Below are 12518 nucleotides of genomic sequence, written 5' to 3'. Positions count from 1 at the left end.
ATTGTTTTTGGAGTAAATGTCTTTAAGGAGGGAATTAAGTTAAAATGTCGCCATTAGGGCCTAATCTAATGTGACTAGTGTCCTTGTAAGAAGCAGAAGAGCCACCATGGGCACATGTAGGCACAGGGATGACCATGTGAAGAGGCAGCAAGGGGGCAGCCATCTATAAGCCAGGAAGGGAGGCCTCAGAGGAATGCGGCTCTGCTGGCACCTTGACCTAGGACTCAACCTCCAGAACCGTGAGAAAATAAATTTCTGTTGCTTAAGGCACCCAATCTGTGGTATTTGGCTATGCCTGCCCTAGCAAACTAATACAGTGGTATTAATAGATTTGTTTTATTGTGATAAAACCAAAACACTGAAATGTTAACTAATTTAAAGAAGACTGTAAGGTTTGAAAGCAGCAGAGGCTGAAGCCAGAGAGTCTGATTCCAGGCTTTGTCCTCTTAACTCACTTACCACAGTTGGTCATGAGTTTGAACCTAAAGCAATCCTCAACAAATTTCATGATTGAAATGATTCAGAGTATATTTTCTGACCCCAGTCAAGAAATCAAAAAAGATAACTAGAAAATCCCCAACTGCCTGGGAATATACAAATGCACTCTAAATAATTCACTGGTAAGAGAAAGATTTTAAGTCCAAAACTTAAAAATACTTTCAGCTGAATTATTAAGGAGCTACCACAAATGAAAACATATGAGATGCAACTCAAACAGCATTTAAAGGGAGGTGGAAATCCTCAGACACATGTATTAAGAAAAGAAGGTTAAAAATCAATGATCTTAGCTTCCACTTAAATTCAGTATATCAAACTAAGAAAGAGGGAAGGAACAACCAAGAAGAGCTGAAATTAACAACACAGAAAATCAAACTTATAATAGAGAAAACCAACAAAACCAGAAGCTGATTATTAATGAAATTGATAAATCCATTGCAAGATTGATCAAGAAAAAAATAATTTTATTCAAGATCATAAAAGGATACTATGAAATGGAAAAATTCCTCCAAAAATTAAAAAAACTTAGCCAAATTAATTTATTAAAAAGAGAACACCTGAAAACTCCTGTGTTGTTAAAGAAACTGAATCCATTATTGAAAACATTCCCCTGAAGAAAACCTGAGAACTCGATGTCCTTACTGGTGAAGTCTCCTGAACTTTTAAGGAATAAATAACAGCAATCATACACAAACACTTCCAGAGAACAGGAATACAGGATACTTTTCCCAACAATATTTATGAAGTCACCATAACCTTGATTTAAAAATGATAAGCACCTTGCCAGAAAGGAAAATTAAAGACCAGTTCCTCATAAACTTAGGTGTAAAATTATTGAACAGAACATTAGCAAAATAAATATGGAGATGTATCAGAAGTATAATATATCTTGAATAGATTGTATCCCAGGAATGCAAGTGGGAGTTATCATACCCCCAACAATAAGACGATCATGTGAAAAAGTGCTGTTTCTTTCACCACGAACAGAATTTTGTGGCATTTGTGCCACAAAATTTTGTGGCAACATTAAACTCATGTTGCATGTTTTTGTTTGTTGAATCCATCCTCCTAAAGCCTTGGCCACCTACTTTTTTGCAGGTAAATTTTTTTTGCTAAATAGTATCTTCCCTGAACCTTCCTTTAAAAACACAAAATTAGAAGCTATTAAAGATCAATAAATTTGCCTACTGTGAACTTCAAACATTGTACAAAGATCTCTATCCATTTTCCTATCTATTTATATACCATCTACTTTATGTGACAGACAAAAGCAAGCACCAATTTTTTTTAAAAAATCATATTACTTTGATTAAATATTTGACTCAGGAACCTGGGCAAATAAGGATGCAGACAACAACGTAAGACCTGCCTTCAGAATGTGAACAGTCTGCGGGGAGAGATGATGATATAAACAGCCAAACCATTAACCAGTGGGGCGAGTGCTGTGACAAGGACCCACCCAGGAGGAAACGCCCTGTCTGGGGGGAAAGGAAAAGCAAAGCAGTTAAATCTCTTTGATGATTATTTCACTTAAAGTGACAGAAGTACTAAATTAACATAGGACACAGAACAGAGGACCCTAATATTCTAAACTTTAAGTAAAATTTCAGGGGAAAAATACACATTTATAAGAATAGGCCACTTCTACTACATTCATCACAACTGAAAGTTTGTTATAAGATGGACTTATTAATTTTCAGATTTACAAAAAGAGATAAAGCATCTACAAATTTAATTACATGAATGTCCTTACCATATTGTCAGATATTGAGCTAGATATGAAATGTCATTCTGATATATAAGCTGATCTTCACAGTGACCCTGAAAACTAGGTATCACTGTAACATTCTTAAAGGTAAGGAAAGTGAGGTTCGGTGGGTTCACGTCAGTTGCTCAAGGTCACACGGCTGACAACTGGCAGAGGGAGGCCTCAGACCTGGCCTGTATGTGTCCCATATCTTCACCTTTTTATACTCTGTCACATAGCTGCCCACATCTCCTCAGCACCGACAGACACACTGTTCAGGACGGAAGCTAATGCATAAGTGACATGCCAGTGAAAGAAAGGCTGACAGATGGAGGCAGGTGAAAGAAACAGTCCTGGATCCTTCCGATAACTGCCTAGGCCTGCAGAAAGCTGGTTCCATTAAGGAGTTAAAATATATAGCCCCAGTAAGATCTCTTAAAAGGGCTGTATGAATCAAGAGCAATTGGAGTTGAGGAAGGTGCATTTATTACTCTGCACACCTTAGCATGTGCGATGGATGTTAGTTTGAGGCTTTACAGAGTAAAAAGTGCTGACACACCTCAGCCTGTATGACGGATGCCAGTTTGAGGCTTTGCAGAGTATAAAGTGCTGGCAAACAAGTAAATCACTTTATTAATGTGCTGTAAGAGGATAAATGAAGCTTCAAAGACTTCGTTTGCCCTAGACTGAGCTCCATGGGATGATCCACGGCACCTCCTGCTAAGTTTTTCAGATGTAATCTTCCCTTGAGATTTCCCACAGGTATTAATGCTCCATGTTCACAGTTTCAAAATACTTAGTCTCACTTTGACACATATCCAAATACTTGGATAAGTTATCATATTCATTTATCTACCCCACAAACCCTCCACTCATCCCTTATCTCAGTCAGCTCTTCTGGAAGGCACACACACCAGGTGTCCTTGTCAGGATTTCTGCAGAGAATGCATGGGGAATCTGCACTCCTCCCACCCAGGCTGCCACCCAGGGTTCAGGAGCCTCGGTGCCCCGCCCACTCCCTGCATCATGTTCCTGGGAAGCTTCTTTGCAACATCAGAAATTCATTTCTATATTCTTAGAGTTTTCAGTTTTCAAGAGACACAAATGCAAATATCCCAAACTGTTATTAAACAAAATGTATCTGGGAGAAGCCAGGGAAAGGCAAAGAAGCGACAGACTCTGTAGAAGGAATTCAAAGGTAACCCATACCTTTTCCTGGACCCACAACAAATGTCCTCTCAGGCTTCTAGAGTCCTTGTCAGTAAACTTTTCCAACTACTTCAGATCCCAGGTCAGACTTTCATTTTCTTGAGAATAAATGTGATCCTCCAGGCCAGGAGAGATGGTGCCCACTACAGGAATTGTTCCAGAGGGAGGTAGGAATGCATGGAAGTGACACAAGGGAAAACAAACTGTGAGAACCCCATCCTGCTGTATTTAGGATATCAGGGCATCTGTGTGCAAATTAGAAAAGACGCCCTTTCTCGACTGAGGGTGCAGGTGTTAGGAGATAGGGAAACAGCTGGCCAGGAGCACTTGTGCAGTACACGTGGGAACCGCACTGCCATAGATGAGGGCTGCTGGTCTCGATTTACAGAAGACTTCACAGGCTCTGATTGTCTAAATTCTAATCTTCCTGGTTAAATTCTAAATACAGCCCTGGCTAGTGTGGCTCAGCAGGTTGAGCACTGGTCTGTGAACTGAAATGTTACTGGTTTGATTCCCAGGAAGGGCACATGCCTGGGTTGTGGGCCAGGTCCCTAGTTATAGGTGTGGGAGAGGCAATTGATCAATGTTTCTCTCACATGTTGATGTTTCTCTCCTTCTCTTCCTGTCTCTCTAAACATGAATAAAATCTTTAAAACATACATAAATGCTTTAAAAAATTCTAAGTGTAAATTTCTAAAAAGTTAATATATAAAAATTCCCTACAATGTATGTTGAAATTCACTGAGAAAATGTTTCTTGCTGTTCTGTAAGTGATTTTCATTTCATCTACCTTCTGTAGGACTTTGCAGCTTTCATACCAATATACACACACATACCTAGCCACATTCACACCCATATGCACATCCACAGTCACACACATGTGCATGCACACACATGCACCCAGATACACACTCACCCGGGCACACACATACCCATGCACCCCAAAATATACCATACTTTCTCACACTCATACAAAGTCACCCACATTCCTAGCCCCCACACACATGTTGCCCCCACTTCTATAGGAATATCCAGACATGTACACATAGATTCATACAAATTCTTCTAGTTGAAGGTACCTCCTCCTACTCAGACATCACACCATTACATGCCAGACTTTTCATAGAACACATTTCCTTTCTAATAAGCTGCTTTCTCCAGAAACTTCCTCATGCCTGAAAAACAGATTCATGAGAACTCCCTGATTTCCCGACTTTTAATTTTTCTGACTTTTAATTTTCCCTTACAGGTCAGCTTTTATTTGTTCAACCAAAGAATTTGAATACTGTTAGATGCCTCTGAAAATAGTAAACAGTATCTGAAAATGTTCCAGAATTACACATTCACCAATCAATTTAACCTAAGCATCACAGCACTGACTGACCGCTTTGTTTAGAAGTTGTATTGCTGTTCAGAATAACTTTGCTGAGGTTTGAAGGAAGCTAAAAAATAATGCTCCTTTTAAAGCCAATCAAGAGCCCAAGTGTTAGGCAGAGTTTAGTGTAGATGAAACTGGATTAGAGAAGATGGCTTTGGAGCACAGAGTTTCCTGAAATATCCTTGTCCAGAATTAGATACTTACCAACCAGTCACTAGCAGCACTGAACAATGATAGTCCTTCCTCCACAGAACCAAGAGCACACCTGATCTCTCCACAGAGGGACAAATCTCAAGGAGGAAAAGGATAGGCCAAGTATCCCTTGTTCCTTGGTCCAAACTCACCAATAAGGGAAGTTCGTTTTCTTCTCATGAGAAGCAAGGGGCACAAAGGGGAAGGATAGCCTTCCATATCAAGTGACATCAGGAGTGGGGAATAAGCTCTTCTTTTGTCTTTAAATTTTAGGCTTAACCAACAAACCTACACATAACCATGGGCGGGAACATCCCACTCCAGGGAGGAGACCAAGAGACTACTAACATTGTCTACTCCCAGCATGGGGTCTCAACCCCAGAGCACCAGAGCCAGGAAGAGGCACCCATGTAACATCTGACTGTAGAAATCTGTGGGGTTTCTGTCCACTAGGGAGAGACAGGAGTCAGTTAAAGACAAAGAACACTGGAAAAGCATAAAGGGATCATTTCAACTAGAGGATAAAACCCTTATAAACATTTATTCAGCCAACATAGGAGCACCTAAATTATAGAGCAAATCTTGATGACATAAAGGGATAGATTGACAGTGATACAGTTATAGTAGGGGACTTTAGTGCCCCATTGACATCAGTGGATAGATCTTCCAGAAAGAAAGTCAACAAGGAAACATAAACTGTCAATGATACAACAGATCAGATGGACTTAATTGATATCTTCAGAGCATTTCGTCCCACCACAGCAGATTATACATTCTTTTCAAGTGTACATGGAACACTTTCTAGGATAGACCACATGTTAGGACACAACACAAGTGTCAATAAATTTAAGAAGTTTGAAATCATGTGAAATATCTTCTCTGACCGTAATGGTATGAAACTAGAAATCAATTGCAAGAAAAAAACTGAAAAACACAAAAAGGCATGGAGGCTAAATAACATGTTACTAAACAGTGAATGAGTTAACAGTCAGATCAAGAAAGAAATCAGAAGATGCCGTGAAACAAATGAAAATGAGAACACAACAATCCAAAACCTATGGGGCAGTTAAAAGCAGTCCAAAGAAGAAAAGTCATAGCATTACAGGCCAACATCAAGAAACAAGAAAAATCTCAAATGAAGTATAACTTTGCACTTAAGTGAACTTGAAAAAGAACAACAAACAAAGCCCAAAGTGAGTAGAAGAAAATAAAAAAGACCAGAACAAGATAAATGAAAGAGTCTAAAAAATATAAAAGCTAATCAAGAACATATTATTTGGAAAGATAAACAAAACTAACAAACCTTTAACAAGACTTATCAAGAAAAAGAGAGAGCCCAAATAAATAAAATCAGAACTGAAAGAGAAGTAACAACTGACATCAAAAAAATGCGAAGGATTTTCAGAAAGTATTATGTACAACTGTATGCCAACAAAGTGGACAATCTGGAAGAAATGTATAAATTCCTAGAAACATACTATTATCCAAAACTGAACCAGGAAGAATCAGAAAATTTGTATAGATGGATTACAATTACTGAAATTGAAGCAAAAATTGAAAAATTCCCAACAAACAAAAGTCTTGGATTGGATGGCTTCATAGGTGACTTTTACCAAACATTCAGAGAACTAACACCTATCTTTCTCAAACTATTCCAAAAAATTCAAGAGGAAGGAATACTCCCAAGCTCACTTTACAAGGCCAGCATGATTCTAATTTTAAAACCTAAAAGAAGCCACTACAAAAAAAGAAAATTACAGGCCAATATCTCTGAAGAACATAAATGCTAAAATCCTCAACAAAATATTAGGAAATCAGACCCAGCAATACATTAATATAATCATACACCATGATCAAATGAGATATTCCAGGGATGTAAGGTTAGTACAATATCTGCAAATCAATAAACATGATATACCACATAAAAAAATGAAAGATGAAAACCATATGATATTAGTGATTTCAGAAAAAGCATTTGACAAAAACTCTCAGCAAAGTGGGAATAAAGGGAACATACTTTTTAACATAATAAAGGCCATATATGACAAACCCACAGCCAACATCATACTCAGTGGGCAGAAACTGAAAGTGCTCTTTTAAGATCAGCAACAAGACAGGGATGTCCGCTTTCACCACTCTTATTCAACAGTCCTGGAAGTTCTAGCCACAGTGATCAGACAAGAAGAAGAAATAAAAGAATGTAAATTGGAAAGGAGGAAGTAAAACTGTCATTATTTGCAGATGACATGATATTGCATACATAGAACCCTAGAGATTTCACCAAAAAGCTACTAGAACTGATAAATGCATTCAGTAAAGTAGCAGAATACAAAATAAATATCAAGAAATCAGTTGAATTTTTATACACCAATAATGAACTATCAGAAAGGGAAACTAAGAAAAAAACCTTATTGACAATTGCATCAAAAAATAACCTTGGAATAAATCTAACCAAGGTTGTAAAAGAACTGTACTCAGAAAATTATAAGACACTGAAGAAAGAAACTGAAGAGGACACAACTAATTGGAAGTCTACACCATGTTCATGGATAGGAACAATAAACATCATTAAAATGTCCATATCACCCGAAGTGATCTGTAGATTCAATGCAATTCCTATCTAGATACCAGTGGCATATTTCACAGAAGTAGAACAAATATTCCAAAAGTTTATATGGAATCAGAAAGATCCCAAATAGCCACAACAATCTTGAGAAAGAAGGACAAAGCTGGAGGAATCACTCTACCTGATATCAAAGTATACTACAAGTCCATAGTAACCAAAACAGCATGGCATTGGCATGAAAACAGACATATAGATCAATGGAACAGAACAGAGAGCCCAGAAATAAACCCATGCCTTTATGGTCAATTAATATTTGACAAAGGAGGCAAGAACATACAATGGGGTAAAGATAGTCTATTCAATAAATGGTGGTGGGAAAACTGGACACATACATGCAAAAAAGTAAAACTAGGTCCATTTCTTATACCATACACAAGAATAAATACTAAGTGTATTAAAAGTGTAAAGGTAAGACTTGAAACCATAAAAATTCTAGAAGAAAACATAGGCAGTAAAATCTTGGACACTTCTTGTAGCAATATTTTTTTCCTGATATATCTCCTTGAAAGGGGGAAACAAAAAAATAAACAAATGGGACCCCATCAAGCTAAAAAGTTTTGGCACAGCAAAGAAAACCATAAAAAAAATGAAAAGACAACCCACCGAATGGGAGAACATATTCATCAATAATACATCTGATAAGTGGTTAATATCCAAAATTTATCAAGAACTTATAAACTCAACACCAAACCTTCTCTCCAAACAATCCAATTAAGAAATGGGCAAAGGACCTGAATAGATACTTTTCCAAAGAGGACATACAGATGGGCAATAGACATATGAAAAATGCTCCACCTCATTAATCATCAGAGAATTGCAAATTAAAACCACAATATCACCTCACACCTGTCAGATGGCTATCATCAAGAAGTCAACAAACAGTAAGTGTTGGGCAGGATGTGGAGAAAAGGGAACTCCAGTGGACTGTTGGGCATGCAGATTGGTGCAGCCACTTTGGAAAACAGTATGGCATTTCCTCAAAAAATAAAAATGAAACTGCCTTATTACCCAGTGGTTCCACTTCTGGGAATATATCTGAAGAAACTCAAAACACTAATTCAAATGAATATAAGCACCTCTATGTTCACTGTAGTGTTATTTGCAACAGGCAAGATCTGGAAACAGCACAAATATCCATCAGTAGGTGAGTGGATAAAAAAGTTGTGGTATATGTATACAATGGAATACTACTCAGTCATAAAAAACAAAAAAAAATTTTACCCTTTGCAACAGTATGGATGGACCTGGAGAACATTATGCTAAGTAAAATAAATCAGTCAGAGAAAGACAAATACCATATGATTTCACTTATATGTGGAATTTAATGAACAAAATAAATTAACAGACAAAATAGAAACAGACTCATAGATACAGAGAACGAACTAATAGCTGTTAGAGGGGAGGGAGTTGCAGATTTGGGTGAAAAAGGTGAAGGAATTAAGCCAACCCCCTGCCCCCATAAACACAGACCGCAGTATGGTGATTACCAGAGGGAAAAGAGGGTGGTGGGAGGTAGAAGAGGGTAAAGGGGATAAACGGTGATGGAAGGAGACTTGACTTTGGGTGGTGAACACGCAATACAATACACAGATGATGTGTAATACAGAATTGTACATCTGAAACCTATGTAATTTTATTAACTAATGTCACCCCAATAAGTTCAACAAAAATTAAATGTAGAAAAATAAATAGAATTGTGTATTCTCACTTTCATGAGACCATTTGTTCACCCTCTTTGGACCACAGTTGAACAGTATAAATTTTGCTCTCAGAAAACACTGAAGTGTGCTAGAATCACATATTAATTAAATCAATCCCAGAGCTACTTAGGAATGACTGCTGACAATTTAATCTCTATTCTATTTCTATCCCAACTTATTTCCAATATTGTGGTTCAACGTAGTTTATCAGCCTAACCACCCACGCTGCTGTGTTTCAGCCAGGGGAGTCCCGGATGACTGGATACAATCAGAAATTCCTCTGACGATTGACACAGATGCCAGCCTCTGGTGTGAGTTGTTGTTCTCTTTGAGCTGTGGATCTTAGATTCGGTTGCATCAATCTTGTAATACATGTGACTTTTTGAGGATTCTAAAGAGTTAGTAAAACACAAAAAATTCCCCGCAATGGCAAAACAGCCACTAACTTAAAAAAAAAAAAAACCAAAAACCCAGCCAAATCCAATACTTAATAAATCATCTCAGGCACAATTACATTCTCAGTATGTGATTATTCTTTTTAGCCAAAAGCTGTAGCTGACTCAGTGGCTTCTGAAAAAAGGAAGGTAGATGGAGATCTTAGTTTCAACTTCATGAGAACACAGGCCAGTATGGCAATGGTCTAGAGCAGTGATTTTCAACCAGTATGCTGCAAGAATTTTTAAAACGTGCAATGCCTGACAATTTAGTCAGGGGCATTGACCTCCTTTCCCTTTGAATATCAAGTAAAAAATGACAGCAGCCAACACAACAATAGCTGTTTGCTGTGAATGAATCAAAATAATACCTATTTTTTGTCAGATCAGCAAAAATTATTCTTTGGGTGTGTTGCAGAATTTTAGTAATTAGTTTATGTGTGCCATGAGATGAAAAAGGTTGAAAATCACTGGTGTAGAGTTCACAGAATTCAGTCAAGAAAAATCTTTCATTTAAACAATTACATATGGCAATAGTTAACTACTTAATCTGGAAAAATGAAATCACTTATGCATACTGTCTCCTTACTTGGAAGTAGGCATTTGAGACACTTTGCTTTCTTGTAAAATTAAGAAAATTGCAATCATGGCTGCCCAAATCATCAGGTCTTATTTATGATGCCTTTCTTATTTAACAGATTTATAAAATAAGCAGAACTAACAAGATGTAGTTAGAAAACAGGTTTAGTTTTGTGTCTCAATGTTAGTGTAAAATTTGTTCAGTGGAGTAGTTCTTATCCTGTTCTTAAAGTCAGACAGGTTTTGAAGGTCACTCGTAGGTACTAGGAAGAACCGGGGGTCACTTTAAGTGGTGGAAAATCCCAGCCATGCCAACATGGACATGTAGCAACAGCAAGAAATAAACCTTTGCTGCTTTAATCCACTGAGATTGAAGGTTAACATTGACATGACATAACCTAGGTCATCCTGACTGAGAAGCTCCTATTCTCTAATTATCTTCCTCCTGTGTTCCCTCTTCCGATAAAAGTCACTCCCCACCTGTGATTTTGATTAGATTTCTTCCCCCATGTCTCTCACCAATCACTAGGTTCTATGATTTATCTTCTAAAATGGTTCCTATAACTTTGTTTTCTTTGTTATTTCCAAGTAACTCTCACTGTGGTTTTTTATTCTACTGCCACCTATAGAATGATATTCCTATCTGGCCTCTGACCCTCCATTCACTTATTTGTGCAGCTAATTTTTCTTTCGGCACATTGAAATGCCTTGCATAAACAGACATTAAGTCATCCAACTACTTGGAACTTTCGGTGTCTTTTTTTCCCAGTGTATTTGTACAACTGATTAAAAATCCAAATTCCTTAGTGAAGTTTTTAATACTATATCCCCTAAATATTGGGTTGGTCAAAAAGTTGGTTGAGTTTTCCATAAAATAAAAGACATTTTTTGTTTTTACCAGTAAATTGATTGATTTGGATATTTTGAGATGTCAGCTATCACCCGACTGGTATACTGTTGATTGTTCTTAATCAATGTCTTAGTTTGATCTCTATTAACTTTAATTGGTCTACCCGACTGTGGAGTACCGTCCAGTGAGAAATCTCCAGTATGAAACTTCACAAACCACTTTTGATACATTCAATCAGTCACAGCACCTTCTCCGTAACACTGCACAAATCTCTTTTGTATTTCAGTTGCATTTTTACCTTTCTTGAAATAATAAAGTCTAATATGCTGAAAATGTTGCATATTTTTCCATCTTCAATATTAAAATAGCAACACAAAAATTCAACAATTTTAATAAAGATAAGTTTTTTAAAAATGCTATGACCACTGTCACAATACAATCTAAGAAAATTGTTTCAAATGAAGTTAAGGACAACTAAGCACTACTAGAGCCATCGTGTGGAAAAAAACCAAGAGAACTTTTTGGCTAACCCAGCGACTTCTCAATAGTATTTAGTGCTCAGATTTATAATGTCACATATTTCTGGCAGTTTCTTCAGTGGAGGATTCAGTTTTCAGGAAAATGTGAATAGTGATCACAATCTCAGTTTTTTAAAAGTTCTACAAATGCAAAGATCTATAAATCCTCCCATACACTATGTAGGTCACTGATAGGATCCAGCCCTCCAGGGAGGGAAATCTTCAAGGTTCTGTCCTTGCCAAATGAGAGGGTATTTTCACTTGTTAAATTATGTTATAAAGTAGCTACAGAGAATCTCTAAATTAGTGACCCAACAGCTCTTTCATCTTGAAATATTACAGCTATACTTATTTTCTTCACAAGAACTCCCAGATAGGTTATTTTAAAATATCTTCCCTCATTCTGTTTATCAGATTGTCTAGAACCACATACCACTTCAGATTATGACAACTCACTATCAACCACAGAAAACTGAGAACCACCAGCACATATTTATTAGTCATCTGACACATGCAAAGGACAGTGTCTTTTCATCTTTGTATCTCAAACAAATAGCATTTTGCACAGAAAGGCAAAAAAAAAAAAAAGCTAGTTATTGCTAAGCTTTGGGAATACAAGATCAATTACTCATGGGACCCATCCACAATGACCTGCAAATCTTTAGGAGAGACTGTGAAATAAGCACCAATGGAAACACAAGCATTGTGCTGTGAGAAGCTAGAGCATAAAAAATATATATATATATTCCCATTATGAGACTCCAGGAAGGTTTAAGAGAAAACATTT

This window comes from Phyllostomus discolor, chromosome 13 (assembly GCF_004126475.2).
Source record: "Phyllostomus discolor isolate MPI-MPIP mPhyDis1 chromosome 13, mPhyDis1.pri.v3, whole genome shotgun sequence".
In the NCBI taxonomy this organism is placed as follows: domain Eukaryota; kingdom Metazoa; phylum Chordata; class Mammalia; order Chiroptera; family Phyllostomidae; genus Phyllostomus; species Phyllostomus discolor.
The sequence above is the reverse complement of the archived record's forward strand: the minus strand, read 5'-3'. Positions refer to the sequence as shown.